Here is a 12,294-nt window from a genome sequence, read left to right as displayed (position 1 = left end):
CCATTTCTCTCCTAGACTTGGGTCAACAAGAATCAAAAAGCCCCTTACTCATCAAAGATAAAAAATCAAGTTGTGAAAAAGAAAATTCAAAAATAAAAAATAAGAAAAAGTCTTGTAGTCCAAATCAAAACCAAAAGCCATTAGACTCTACAAAAAGAAAAGTCAAGGATAAAAATCCTATGAAGAAAGAAGAAGGTGAATTGATCTCCCCTAATACTAAAATAACTGGGGGCAAAAGTCCTAAAATTTCAAGTCAAAAGGAATACTTGTTGATCCTAAGTCTCCATCATGCCATGATACTTTCACTTTTTTTTTCTCTCATAATCCTTCATCCCACTTTCATTTATTACACACAAATATGGCTGCGAGATAGTGGGGAAAGAAGAAAGTCTTTCCCACCATTACAATGCAAGGCACAAAGAGGCACAAATGAAGGGTCACACAGGATAAGTGGAGGATGCATGGAAAGGTCTATCTCTTGTTATCCCGCGGGGTGTACCTGGGCAGTAAGGAAGAGGCACAGGGTAAATGGGAGTGGGGAGTCTAAGCTTCCCCACTACCATGCCTGGGGTCCAAAGTAAATAAATGACTCATGCGGGATAAAGGAAAACATAAGGCAGGGTGCAAGGCCATGGAGAGAGATAAGGATCCCCACCATCCCGTGCTGTTTAAAAAGACATAAAAGGGCCCTATAGGGTAACATATAAAGGGAAAATGGAGGGCCCCGCCTCCTCACAGTGTGAAAAGCAATAGGAGGGTGGACTTGCTGGGCAACATAAAGGTATAGTGAAAGGACTTCCCTGCTATCCTGCAATGATTAAAGATGAAGGTGACTTTGTGGGGTAAAAGGAATAAGAGGAAATGATAGCGCCCTACCATCCCACAGCCTTGAAAACTAAAGAAGACTTTGTGGGGAGCATAATCGTAGTGAGATATAGGTACCCCGCCATCCCACATGTGAATTTTTAGTAAGAAGAGAGCATGATGGATGTTCATCTACTGCTGACTCTGATATGACTTCACATGGAAGTTGACCAGGCTTGACCAAGTGATTTGGACGTTGAAAATGAAGACAAGTGGCTTCCATGTGGTCAATTATAAGATTTGGTATGCAATGATGGATGCCTGCAGATGGTGGATCTTAAATGTGGTAGTTTTTCTATCCAATTAGAGTAGGTCAATAAAGGAAAGAAAATGTATTATGGGGATGTTGTTGCAAATTGTTTTGTTTCTCAAGATGATTGAGTGAGAAGATATTAGATCTTACAAGAGGGTGGAGATTACTAAATGTATTAATCTCGACTCAGAGATCAGTCAATGTGGCAAAAGATGAAATTTATGATAGCATGCAATCAACAACGGGGTAGATTTCTTTGAGGCTCGAGGAGACTAATTTTGAATGTCCTTTTGGAGGGAAGGTCTATATGTCCTCAGGCTCATTGTTCCACATTCCAGAGGCTATCCTTATAGCCACTTGCATTTATTGCCTCTAGTTAGATTGCATGTAGAGAAAGAAGAGGGACACCCCATGACATATTTTTGTCTCAAGCGATCAAATTGTGACATGTGTCTCCCCTGGCATGTAGCTTGTTTGTCCTCCCTTGTCTTATCAAAGGGAATTTAGGGCTAGCGAGATAGGATTCTGAAAGTAATTTTGAAAATTTTGGAAGCAAGACCTCCATGTAGAGTTGAAGGTTAGGAGTAAGCAAGAGTTCCATTTTTTAGTTTGTAGTCATTTTGCCATTTCAAATAGTGTATAGCCAAAATGCATACAAGTCTTAATATATTTATTGTAACTATCTCTAGCATGTAATTTCACTATTTTATGAAATAGATCATCAAGGATCCTCTATTTTGCCCCTGCAAGCTCAGTTTCCTACTTCTCTTCAAGGAAGATATTACAACACTTTTTATAGGATAATGAAACAGTGTTGTGTGCATATAGGATATGTAAGAATTTTTACAAAAGAACTGCAATAGGGGGTATTAATGTAATGAATTAATACTGGGAACTCACTAGTTATAGTTTAGTCTATTTGGGTTTAATGTCTATTAGCTACAACTTGACTCTACTGCCCTGGTGAAGGCACTGGTAATGGGATCTGCACCCAGTTGTCAGAATAAATTTATTCTCTTAAAATCTCTTTTATTTCCTATTTTTGTTTTCTATTTGTAGGAGTAGGTGTAGTGTAGAAACCATCCCAAGTGTTGACTGAAAGTTTAGAAGCCAAATTTGAAGATTCATACACTTTCCTTGGCATATACACATTGAGATATTTGTTGAAACTTATAATGCCATGAGTCTTGGAAGCTAAAAGTTATTTAAGCATTATGTAGGTGCACCTACCTTGGTCTTGCAGAGCCAAAAGTGTAAGAGATTTCAGTGTTGTGACTGAATCTCATTCATTGGCTAAATCCAATCTTGAGCATGTGGATAAGAAGTTGGATAAATCTTTAGGGCTTGGGAGTCTATTTATTTGGGAACCAATAGGTAACGCATTAGTAATTCTACCCTAGTTTCTTCAGCAAGGAAGGAAAAAGACAAAGATACTCATTATCTAGTCAAATATCAAGTTTCTCAGCAAGATCAAGAAAAGAAAAAAGGTAAGTTCGAGTTAGATTGGCTGGGTTCATACATCATTACTGCTACATATAGATCAAAAGCATATCAACTCACTACTCTAGAGGGTGAACCGCTTGAAGATCAAATCAATAGCATTCACCTTCGTAGATTCTATGCTTGAGTACTTTGGAGAATTTCTTTAAAAGATCTTGAAAAAATACAAAAAAAATGAGAAAAAGGATCTTGAAAAAATACAAAAAAAGAGAGGAAAAGGCCTGAAAAAATCATCACATTGGTGAAATCCTAGAAAATAGGCACCTTTTGACACACAAAAAAGTGAAAAATAAAAAAAGTAAAGAAAAATAAATTTGTCCACCGGTGAAAACCTGACAAACAGGCATCTTGGGCAAGTAGCATGGTGAAAATTGGGCAATTGGCGCCATGTGTAGATATTTTGCTCCTTTTTCCTTCAGTACTATACTTGATCATGCCCTATATGTATGTAACCTCCCATTCCATAATAGCCTTCCCACCCCCATCATAGCTTTTGGATTGATCTGCATAAGCCATGCACGCGTTGCTCTTGCATACTAAGCTATCTTTATCCTTCATTGGGGCATCTCCACAAATTCAACAGTGTGTTGGGATATTTGGCATCTCATGATCAGAGGAACTATCTTCTAAAATGCCCTAAAAAATCATAAAAATCATAAAATACCCTGAAAAAATCTTAAAAATCATAAAATGAAATTCTAAAAATCGTAAAATATCCCCAAAAAACATAAAAATCGTAAAATATCTTTAAAAAATCATAAAAATCGTAAAATGTCCTTAATTTTTTTCTTAAAATGTCTTGAAAAAAAAATGTGAAAGTCATAAAATGTCTTGAAAAAATCTTAAAAATCATAAAATGTCTTGAAAAATCCCTAAAAATCATAAAACTTTTTCAAAATCCAAAAACATTTAATAAGCATTGCGAAGACAAACACTTCGGATGAGCATGCAACTTTGAACTTCAACAAAATCATGATGTGATGAGATTACGATTGTGCAGACATAACAACATCTAATCAACTTATCAAAACCAAACACATTAACTGTGAACAAGAATTATTTGGCATGAAACATAATTTCTATCTATTTGATTATGTCTTTTTAATTGTTTTTTATTTTTATGTTTGGTGACATGTCTTTTAGCTTTTCTAGGATGTCTCTGACTAGAGATTTTTTCTCCAGGATGTCTTTTACTAGAAAGGCAAGGATGGGGCATCTTCACTTGTTTGTTGCTAGTGGATTATTCCTTAGTAATATGATGACTCATCTTAGGACATGACCATTTAATATCATCGAGGACATAACAGTTTGATGCAAACTGAGGCAATCCTTTTCTGTTTGATGTGTTTTCTTTCATGTAATTGGTATGATGATTTATTTGGGCCTTATTCATATCTATATGAGTTTTATCCTTTTTTGATAATAATCTTGATGATGATATAGGCAATTAAAAAGCACAAGAATTCTTAGCACCTTCATATCCCCTTTCTCATCACCCATTCTTCTTTCTCATCACTTTTCCCCTTTCATCCCTCTTTTTCATCATTTCTTTCTTCATATTCTTCATTCTTTTCATTGTAGTGAGATCAATCAAATGCTTATTTTAACTGATGTATGTCTCTAAATCTTTAATCGCTTTATCACATGAACCAACTTGCTTCTTTCAATCTCAACGCCCCTAGATCAATCAACTGATCAATCCTTGATCACCTTATCTTGCACTAGCATCAGTTCTTATTAGCTTAATCTGCTCAATCAATTCAATTAGCTTAATCAACTTATCAATATGGCTATATTGTTTATTTCCTTCAATTTCTTAGTTACGCCTCATCAAGTGTGCATTTCCATCAAATGTACATCTCACCCTAATCACTTGCACACTATCAATCATCCCATCATTTTCTCGTAATCTATCGAGAGATCAATCTTCCCATCTTATCGATCAATCTCTCGAGAGGGCATAACCAATCAATCATCACCCTTACTAGGATATCTCTGGGACATATATCCGTTGATCATTTTCTTTGAAATAATGCATCAAGTTGCATTGTGTCAAAGAGGGGAAAACTGTAGAAACATAAATTTTTTCACCCTAATCCTGGGTGGATCCATTTCATTTTCATGCATTATTCCATATATTAATTATCATCAATATTATCCACCATTAATATTACCATTAATATTATTATAATTTATCATCTATCCATTATTTATTCATTAATATTACATTAATTTATTAACACTATTATAAAACATTTCATTTATCCATTATTAATATCATTCACTTATTCGTTATTAGTTATTATCATTTTCTCATATTTATCCAAATAATAATATTATTCTCCATTTCATAAAATATGTTTCATGTATGCAACACCACTGATTAATGTTTTCTCCTCTACCCATTTTCATCCACCTCACACGTGGGATTAAATTTTGAAAACCCCATGCACTTTATTCCATATTAATCCCACAATCTAGATTCACCCGAAGAATTCTTATTAAAGCAGAGCCCCTCTCCCATTTTCACTATCCATGACTTTCCATTCAAACTCTTGCATTTTTGATAGTTTGATCTTTCTTTCTTGCATATTCTGATTTTCATATTTCTTTGAAATCACCTCGAATCTCCAATAAATCATAGCTTCTTGTGTGTGCTTTTGAGAGCCATATTATGTACATAAGATCTTGATTTAAGAAGTGCAATGGAGTAGGTTGTGTGACATACATGCATGTTTTTAGTTTAGATTTTGGTTTTCATGTGTGTTATTTAGGTAGGAAATTCATTGTTGGATGTTGGAAGAAGCTAAATCCATGATTTAGTTTCCCATTTCCTCCATCTTCAGTCTAGACATAACATTGAAAGAAAAAAATAAAATCTCAGATTCAGTCCAATCAGTCTTGTAGTCGACCCAAATATGTCTTGCAATTTTTTAGATCCTCTAACGCATTTATGGCTAAATCCTACACATTTGATTGGCAAAATTTAGGGTCAAAACCAATAAGATAAAAAAACCCGAACTATCAAATGTTCGAGACCACTGCAATTATTTGAAAACCATGCTGGCATTCATAGGCTAAGTATTGCATCTTAGGTTAGAGTTGGTATTAGTGAAAAATCCATGATCAACTCTTTAGCCTTAAAGTGCATTTAGATCAATTTTGATTTCTCAATATAGATCATCATCTCTAGTTTAGGTTATCATTTATCATTGTTTTCATGCTTAAAATCTAATAGGTTAAACATAGCTAATTAGACTAAAAGGATGAATCACAAAATCCTTAACTAATTTAGCAACCTTAAACACAAATAAATGAAATAAATGCATAAATAAGAGATTTAAAAAATTAAACTAATTGAAAACTCCCTTAGTTGCATCATGCCTTCCATTGCTCTTCTCTATAATTGCTGGTTGATTGGCTCTCAGGTGTTGCACTGAAATTTCCTACATAAGATAGACAATTATTTTGAAGACTGTGATTCTAGATTGATTTGAGAAATTGATGTTGTTTATATATATTTTCAAGAGAGACGGGGAGGGATTTTGAACCAAAGTGCTAATTGATAGATAACTGATTTAGATTGACCATTTAACTAAATTGATTGAGCAGTCACCTAAATAGATTGGATAGTAGACTGAATAGATTAGCTAGTTGACTGAGTTGATTGAAGAGATGATTGAATTGACTGATTAGTCAGAAAAGGTGATTTGGAGTGAAAAGGGGAGATTGGAGAGTTAACTGATTTGATCAATCAATTATGATTTTCAACATGCGATGTAGGAGATTGATTTTGAAATTCAATTTCATGGTGAAATGTGAGTTTGGAGAAATGAAATTAATTGGGATTAATTGAAATTCGAATGTGGGAAATTGGAAGAAGAATTAATTAATTAAAAAAATTAAATGAAATTATTTAATCATTAGAAATGAGATTAATTAAATAATAAAGATTATTTAACCAAGGAATAAATCATTATTAATTAAATAAATAATATTTAATTAATATTTGAGATAGGGTTAATTGATTAATTAATTAAAGAATAGAAATTTGATAATTAGAAATGTTGAATATGATGATTGAGTCAGTTTAGAAGAATAATTAGCTTAATTAAATAATTAAATAATTACTTAATTAATCAGGATGAATAATTAGTGTGCGATTAATGAGACATTTTTAAGTATCTAATTTGCCCCTCTTTGACACAATTTTGAGAGAAAATTGTTTCAAAGTGAGAAAATCTTCTACCCCAATATTCCTCGGCGATGCTTATAGTGTAAATATGCCCCCTCAAAAAAAGTGGTCAATTTTTTTTGAAATTGAGACCATTTTGGATACCATGCCAGTGAGCAATCGTGTGAAGTTTTGCACGATTTCGAGTCTGTTTGACTGGTCTGCAAGTGCTTTGAAGTTTAGGGGGACCACAGTTGTTGGAGTGGTAAAAACCCTAATTTTGAGCTATAAATAGTGATTTGGCCCTTTCATTTGCTCATTTGCATTCTTTTGAGTTCTTGGAGATCATTGTGAGTTTTGAGCCTTCCTACGACTTTGCGACATGGCCGACTTTTGAGCGTGATTGCACCTATCTGATCAAGTTACATCATACCAGAGACCACTTGGGACTGGAGGCATGGTACACATTTCAAAATTTTTGTTTGTTTATGCCTATTTTTGCTATTTTTAAAAATTTTCCTCAGAGCAAATTTTTTGAATTAATGCACATTCACATTTCAATTTGTGCACAATCATTTTTAGTTATTCACATTCAATATTATTAGTTTACATTCGACTAATTGATTCGCATTTGTGCATTCTGATGCACATTCAATACTATTGTTACACATTTGCTTTGGAAAATTCACATTCATTTATAATGCTATGCAATAGCTCTTATTGATTCGCATTAGGCATAACTGATTCACATTCGTTGTAAACTTTAATTTTTTAATATGTGTAAATTGAATTTTGTCATGCGAATAGTTTTTGTGATATACTTGTCGTATTTTCACTTGCAGGTGAATTTTAATGTCCTCATATATAGATAGATGAGGTCTGATGGTCTTGATAGGTGAGATGAGTTGCTTGGTGAGGAAGTATCATTGGTCAGACATTTGGGATTATAATATATATTGCATCTTCTAGAGGTTACAACCAACAGGGCCATGATTACTGCTTTAGTCGAGCGGTGGCATTCTGAGATGCGTTCCTTCCATTTGCCTACTGGAGAGGCATCCATTACCTTAGAGGATGTTTGACGGATTTTGCACATTCCTATCCATGGTGTGAGAGTCGTATATGATCGTAGAGATGGGATAGATAGTTTATGTGATCTCTTTGAGTGCAATGAGCACGACTTGCGTATGAGAGGTCAATATGAGATCCCATGAGAACAGATGGACTATGATGACCTCACTGTATTCTTGTGTAGTATAGTAGAAGGTTCATTGATACCAGATAGGAGGTCACATGGATTTCCAGTTGGATGGGGTCGTGTGATCCATGATATTATTATACACAAATGTGTGTTTTCTTGGGGTCCATGTCTTCTTGCAACTTTATATTATTAGATGCATGACATAGTATATCTATGGCAGAAATCTATTGGATGTGGCATTACATGCTCCAGGTTTGGGCTTGGGAGTATATAGCCATCTCTCGGCCAGTTTTTCATGTTGCTCTCGAGGGTGAGCAACCTTATGCATACAGGTACACTCCAAGTCTTAGATAGGGGCTCAAGGAACACCTTGTATTAGAGACATCAGATATTTTACAGTACTTCACATGGCGACCATATTTGGATTTCCTTGGTTGGGTAGATGATGCTCAATATTTACCAATTTGTCATCAACAACAATATCTTATTGGTTGGGATTTGAATACTCATCAGATTATTGACATACATCTTCCAGGATAGGTACTCTGACAGTTTGGAGAGATACAGGGTATTCCCAATATGACTGCATACTTTGCTTGTGTTACCCGCGAGATCAGTGATTGGGAGGCTTGTATTCAACCTCATGTTGCTATTGGTGTGTTTGATTCCTTACATCCTATGTAGTGGGGTTGGGGGGTTGGTTCAATGGATAAGGGGATGATAAATCAATATGATGGGTGGTGGTTGGCACATAGACCCATTCCTTTGATAGATCCTACCATTCCTATATCTCCACAACAGATTTGATATCTATAGCAGAAAAAGGAGAGGAGGAGGAGGAGGATGAGGGAGATGAGGGAGAGGATACAGAGGTAGAAATTGGTGGAGACACTGATTCTACAGTTTAGATGAGGAGGGAGATGATGATTCTAGTTCAGGATCATTGAGCAATGGAGGGGACAATGAGGATGATGTCAAGGGCGTAAATGACATTAATATGCCCAAGTTGGAGGATTTTCCTACTGCAGAGGGAGGTGGGGATGGAGATGACAATGATGATCCATAGGTACTCAGGGCATAGATTTGGAGTCTGGAGGATGCATTGGCAAGGAGGGTGGGTGATATTGTGCAGATTCTCAGAGCACAGATATGGAGCTTGGAGGATGTGGTGGCGAGGGTTAAAGAGAGATGGAGGGAGGATAGAGAGTTGTTCCAGAGAGATTATGGATCCTTAGAGGTAGAGAGGAATTACATTTTGACAGAGAGGGATCACCTCCAACAGGAGAGAGATGAGGATGTGCATAGAGCATAGTTGACCATGGGTGCTTATGATTAGTTGTTTGGTCTAGGGACATATGCACGAATGTAGGCATTATGGATTTTTCAGTGCTTCCCAGGAGGCTATATACTATAGACAGGCATATGAGAGAGGCATTCTTGAGGGTCAAAGGGAGCCTGGCTATAAAGCCTATAGATCTCATAGAAGATCTAGTAGAGTCATGAGTCGACAAACTAGCAACGAAGGAGTGATGGGTCCTCCTAGGGCATCATCAGGAGATCTTGGAGAAGGATCTAGTAGGCAGGATCCTCCTGAAGATAGAGGCAGTGTTGGTTGAAACTTATTTGATGATATTAGTCAATCCATTGGGATTTTTGTTGTATACCTTGATACATTATCATTTTTGTTATATGATATACAGTTTTGGCGACGTTCTATATGCTTGTGTTCTATTGATGATGCATATTTATGTTATGCAGTCTATATGATTTTGTTTGTGCTTTTTATGTGATGTGTCATGTAGTTCTATATGATGTATGATTCTATGTGATTCAGTTTGATTGAATGATAGATTGTGTGATGCATTTTAAGTGTATGTGACTATCTTTAATAATTTAATGTAACTATTAAAGTGGTTAAATGATAACCCACTTAAATGAAATGTAACTAATGAATGTAATTTAACAGGATAATGAGATTAAATGAATGTAATGAAATGAATGATCTAAATGAACTAGCTAAATGAATGCTAATTGAAATGCAATTAATGTTTTTGTTTCAAATGTGCCAAAATATCTCTTTGACTTTGTTAGAAGAAATGTTAGTAGGATGAAAGGTTTGATGAGAGAGATGAGGAAGAAAACTAAAGTCAATCCACTAGGAGATATGATCTTGATTGATACAATCAACATGATGAGACATGAAATGATATGATATGATTGATGATGAATAGTCTTCTTGTCTTTATTCAATGCACAACACATTATCATCACTGAGCCTTATTATGGAACAATAAAGTTGCGTACATCAAGGTATAAAGAACGAAGGCATAAAGATATCTCATTGTAAGAAACAAACACCTAACAAACAAGGAATGAACCCTCCATTCTAGGAATTACACTAAGGTTCAAGGTATGTGTGGCATTCACAGGCTAAATGCTGCTATCATAGACACCCATAAGAGCCATTGCCCCATAGCTTCATTGGTTCACACCACAAAAAAAACAAAGAAAGAAAAGGATCATGCTCATCATAGCTCCTCTAGTCATTTTTGGACATCCTTGAGTAGCATGGAAACATGATCTTCGTCAATTGAGAAAAGATAAAAACCAAATTAGACAAAGCTCAACAACTTAATTGACTGTGCCTTTTCTTTTATTTGTTTGATGTGATGGTTGATAATGTCTGGTTTCAAAAAGTTGCAGACCCCAATTAAGACTGATCTGTTTGGTTTCGAGTGTATCCTCTTTTGTTTAAGACAAGATAAAGAGAACGTTGATATGGATATTGATGATTGATAAGATTTGATTTGTTTAGTTGTAGATGTTTGATAAGATAGTTATATCCTTTGTTTAACTTTTTGTGAAGTGTTTGCTTGATATCTGAGTGGGTATTTATTTCTCACGAGACATTTTATTGCAAGTTTTTGATTGTTTTCGATTTTTAGTTATTGTCTAAGAGCTTTTTTGATGTTTTTGGCTTTTGTGGATCGATATTTGAATGTTTTCAGTTGATTTTGTTGGATTTTTTGATGTTTTTGATTTTGTTGTTTTTTTAATGTTTTTTGTATCTTTTTCAAGACCGTTTCATGATTTTTAGGGTTTTTTCAGGACATTATTTGATTTTTAGGATTTTTCAGCATTATCTGATTTTTATGATTTTTTCATGACATTATCTGATTTTTTCATAACTTTATCTGATTTTTATGATTTTTTCATGACTTTATCTGATTTTTAGGATTTTTTATGACTTTATCTGATTTTAAGGATTTTTTCAAGACTTTTTACAATTTTTAGGATTTTTGTAGCTATGCCCCCAATATGCAGACCTATGGTGACATGAGGGTCTGGAAAATGCAGTAGAGACAATGAAATTTTGAAATGCAGCTATGTTATGAAGATGCAAAATACATTTCTTATTTGAATAAGAGTGATTGTGTGTGTCTTTCATTTTGAAACGCACTAATTGAATTAAAGGTGCAAAAGGTTTTAGAGATAGGAGTTCAATCCATTCTTAGAAGAGTTTAGACAATTCAACTTAGCACACTATGTAACCAAGATTTATGAATGGAGGCACGAAAAAATTCTCCATCAATTCTTGAAACTTTGATCTTGTTTTGCCGATGTGTGTGCATTTGAGTTTATTCCTACCCTTATAACCATTACAGACCCTTGGAATCCTATGTGACTAGCTATGTGAGGTATTCTGACTTCAAAAGCGACCTGGATAGAGCCTCACTACCAACAAGATTTAAGGGATTTGATGAGGTTATACACCGTAATCTCTCAAACATTGCTCCATTGCCAATGATCGTCCATAGCTATAATGGAGTTACTTGCATGTTCCCATAGTCAAGCTTTTATTGCACTTGTATGTGTGATATTTCAGTTATATATCTTTTCTCTTTCTTGCCATGATATTTTGATATGGATATTGGCATAACACTTTTCTTTTTCATTTTTCTTGCCTTGACTTGTAAGTAATGAAACCTATGTGGGTATGATAATTACAAGGGCGTTGAAGTAGAATTTTGATTTTTTCACTAGCTACACGACCAACTAGGTATCTGTAATGACTTAGAGCATTGATTAATGTGTGATATATAGAAATTTATAGATGCTGGGTAACAAGACTTAATAGTGAAACCTCTACACAACCATGGATAAAGCTCAATTACAAGGTAACGTCAAAGATGAATGACTAAAGACCTCCTAAAGACTTCATGCACAAGTTGTTGGCATTTGATCATTTGGTCAACTAGTAATGTAATGTTAGATGCAACCAGTACTTGTCTGTAGATGAAA

This window comes from Cryptomeria japonica, chromosome 5 (genome assembly GCF_030272615.1).
Source record: "Cryptomeria japonica chromosome 5, Sugi_1.0, whole genome shotgun sequence".
Taxonomy (NCBI): domain Eukaryota; kingdom Viridiplantae; phylum Streptophyta; class Pinopsida; order Cupressales; family Cupressaceae; genus Cryptomeria; species Cryptomeria japonica.
Note: the sequence above shows the minus strand (reverse complement) of the source record.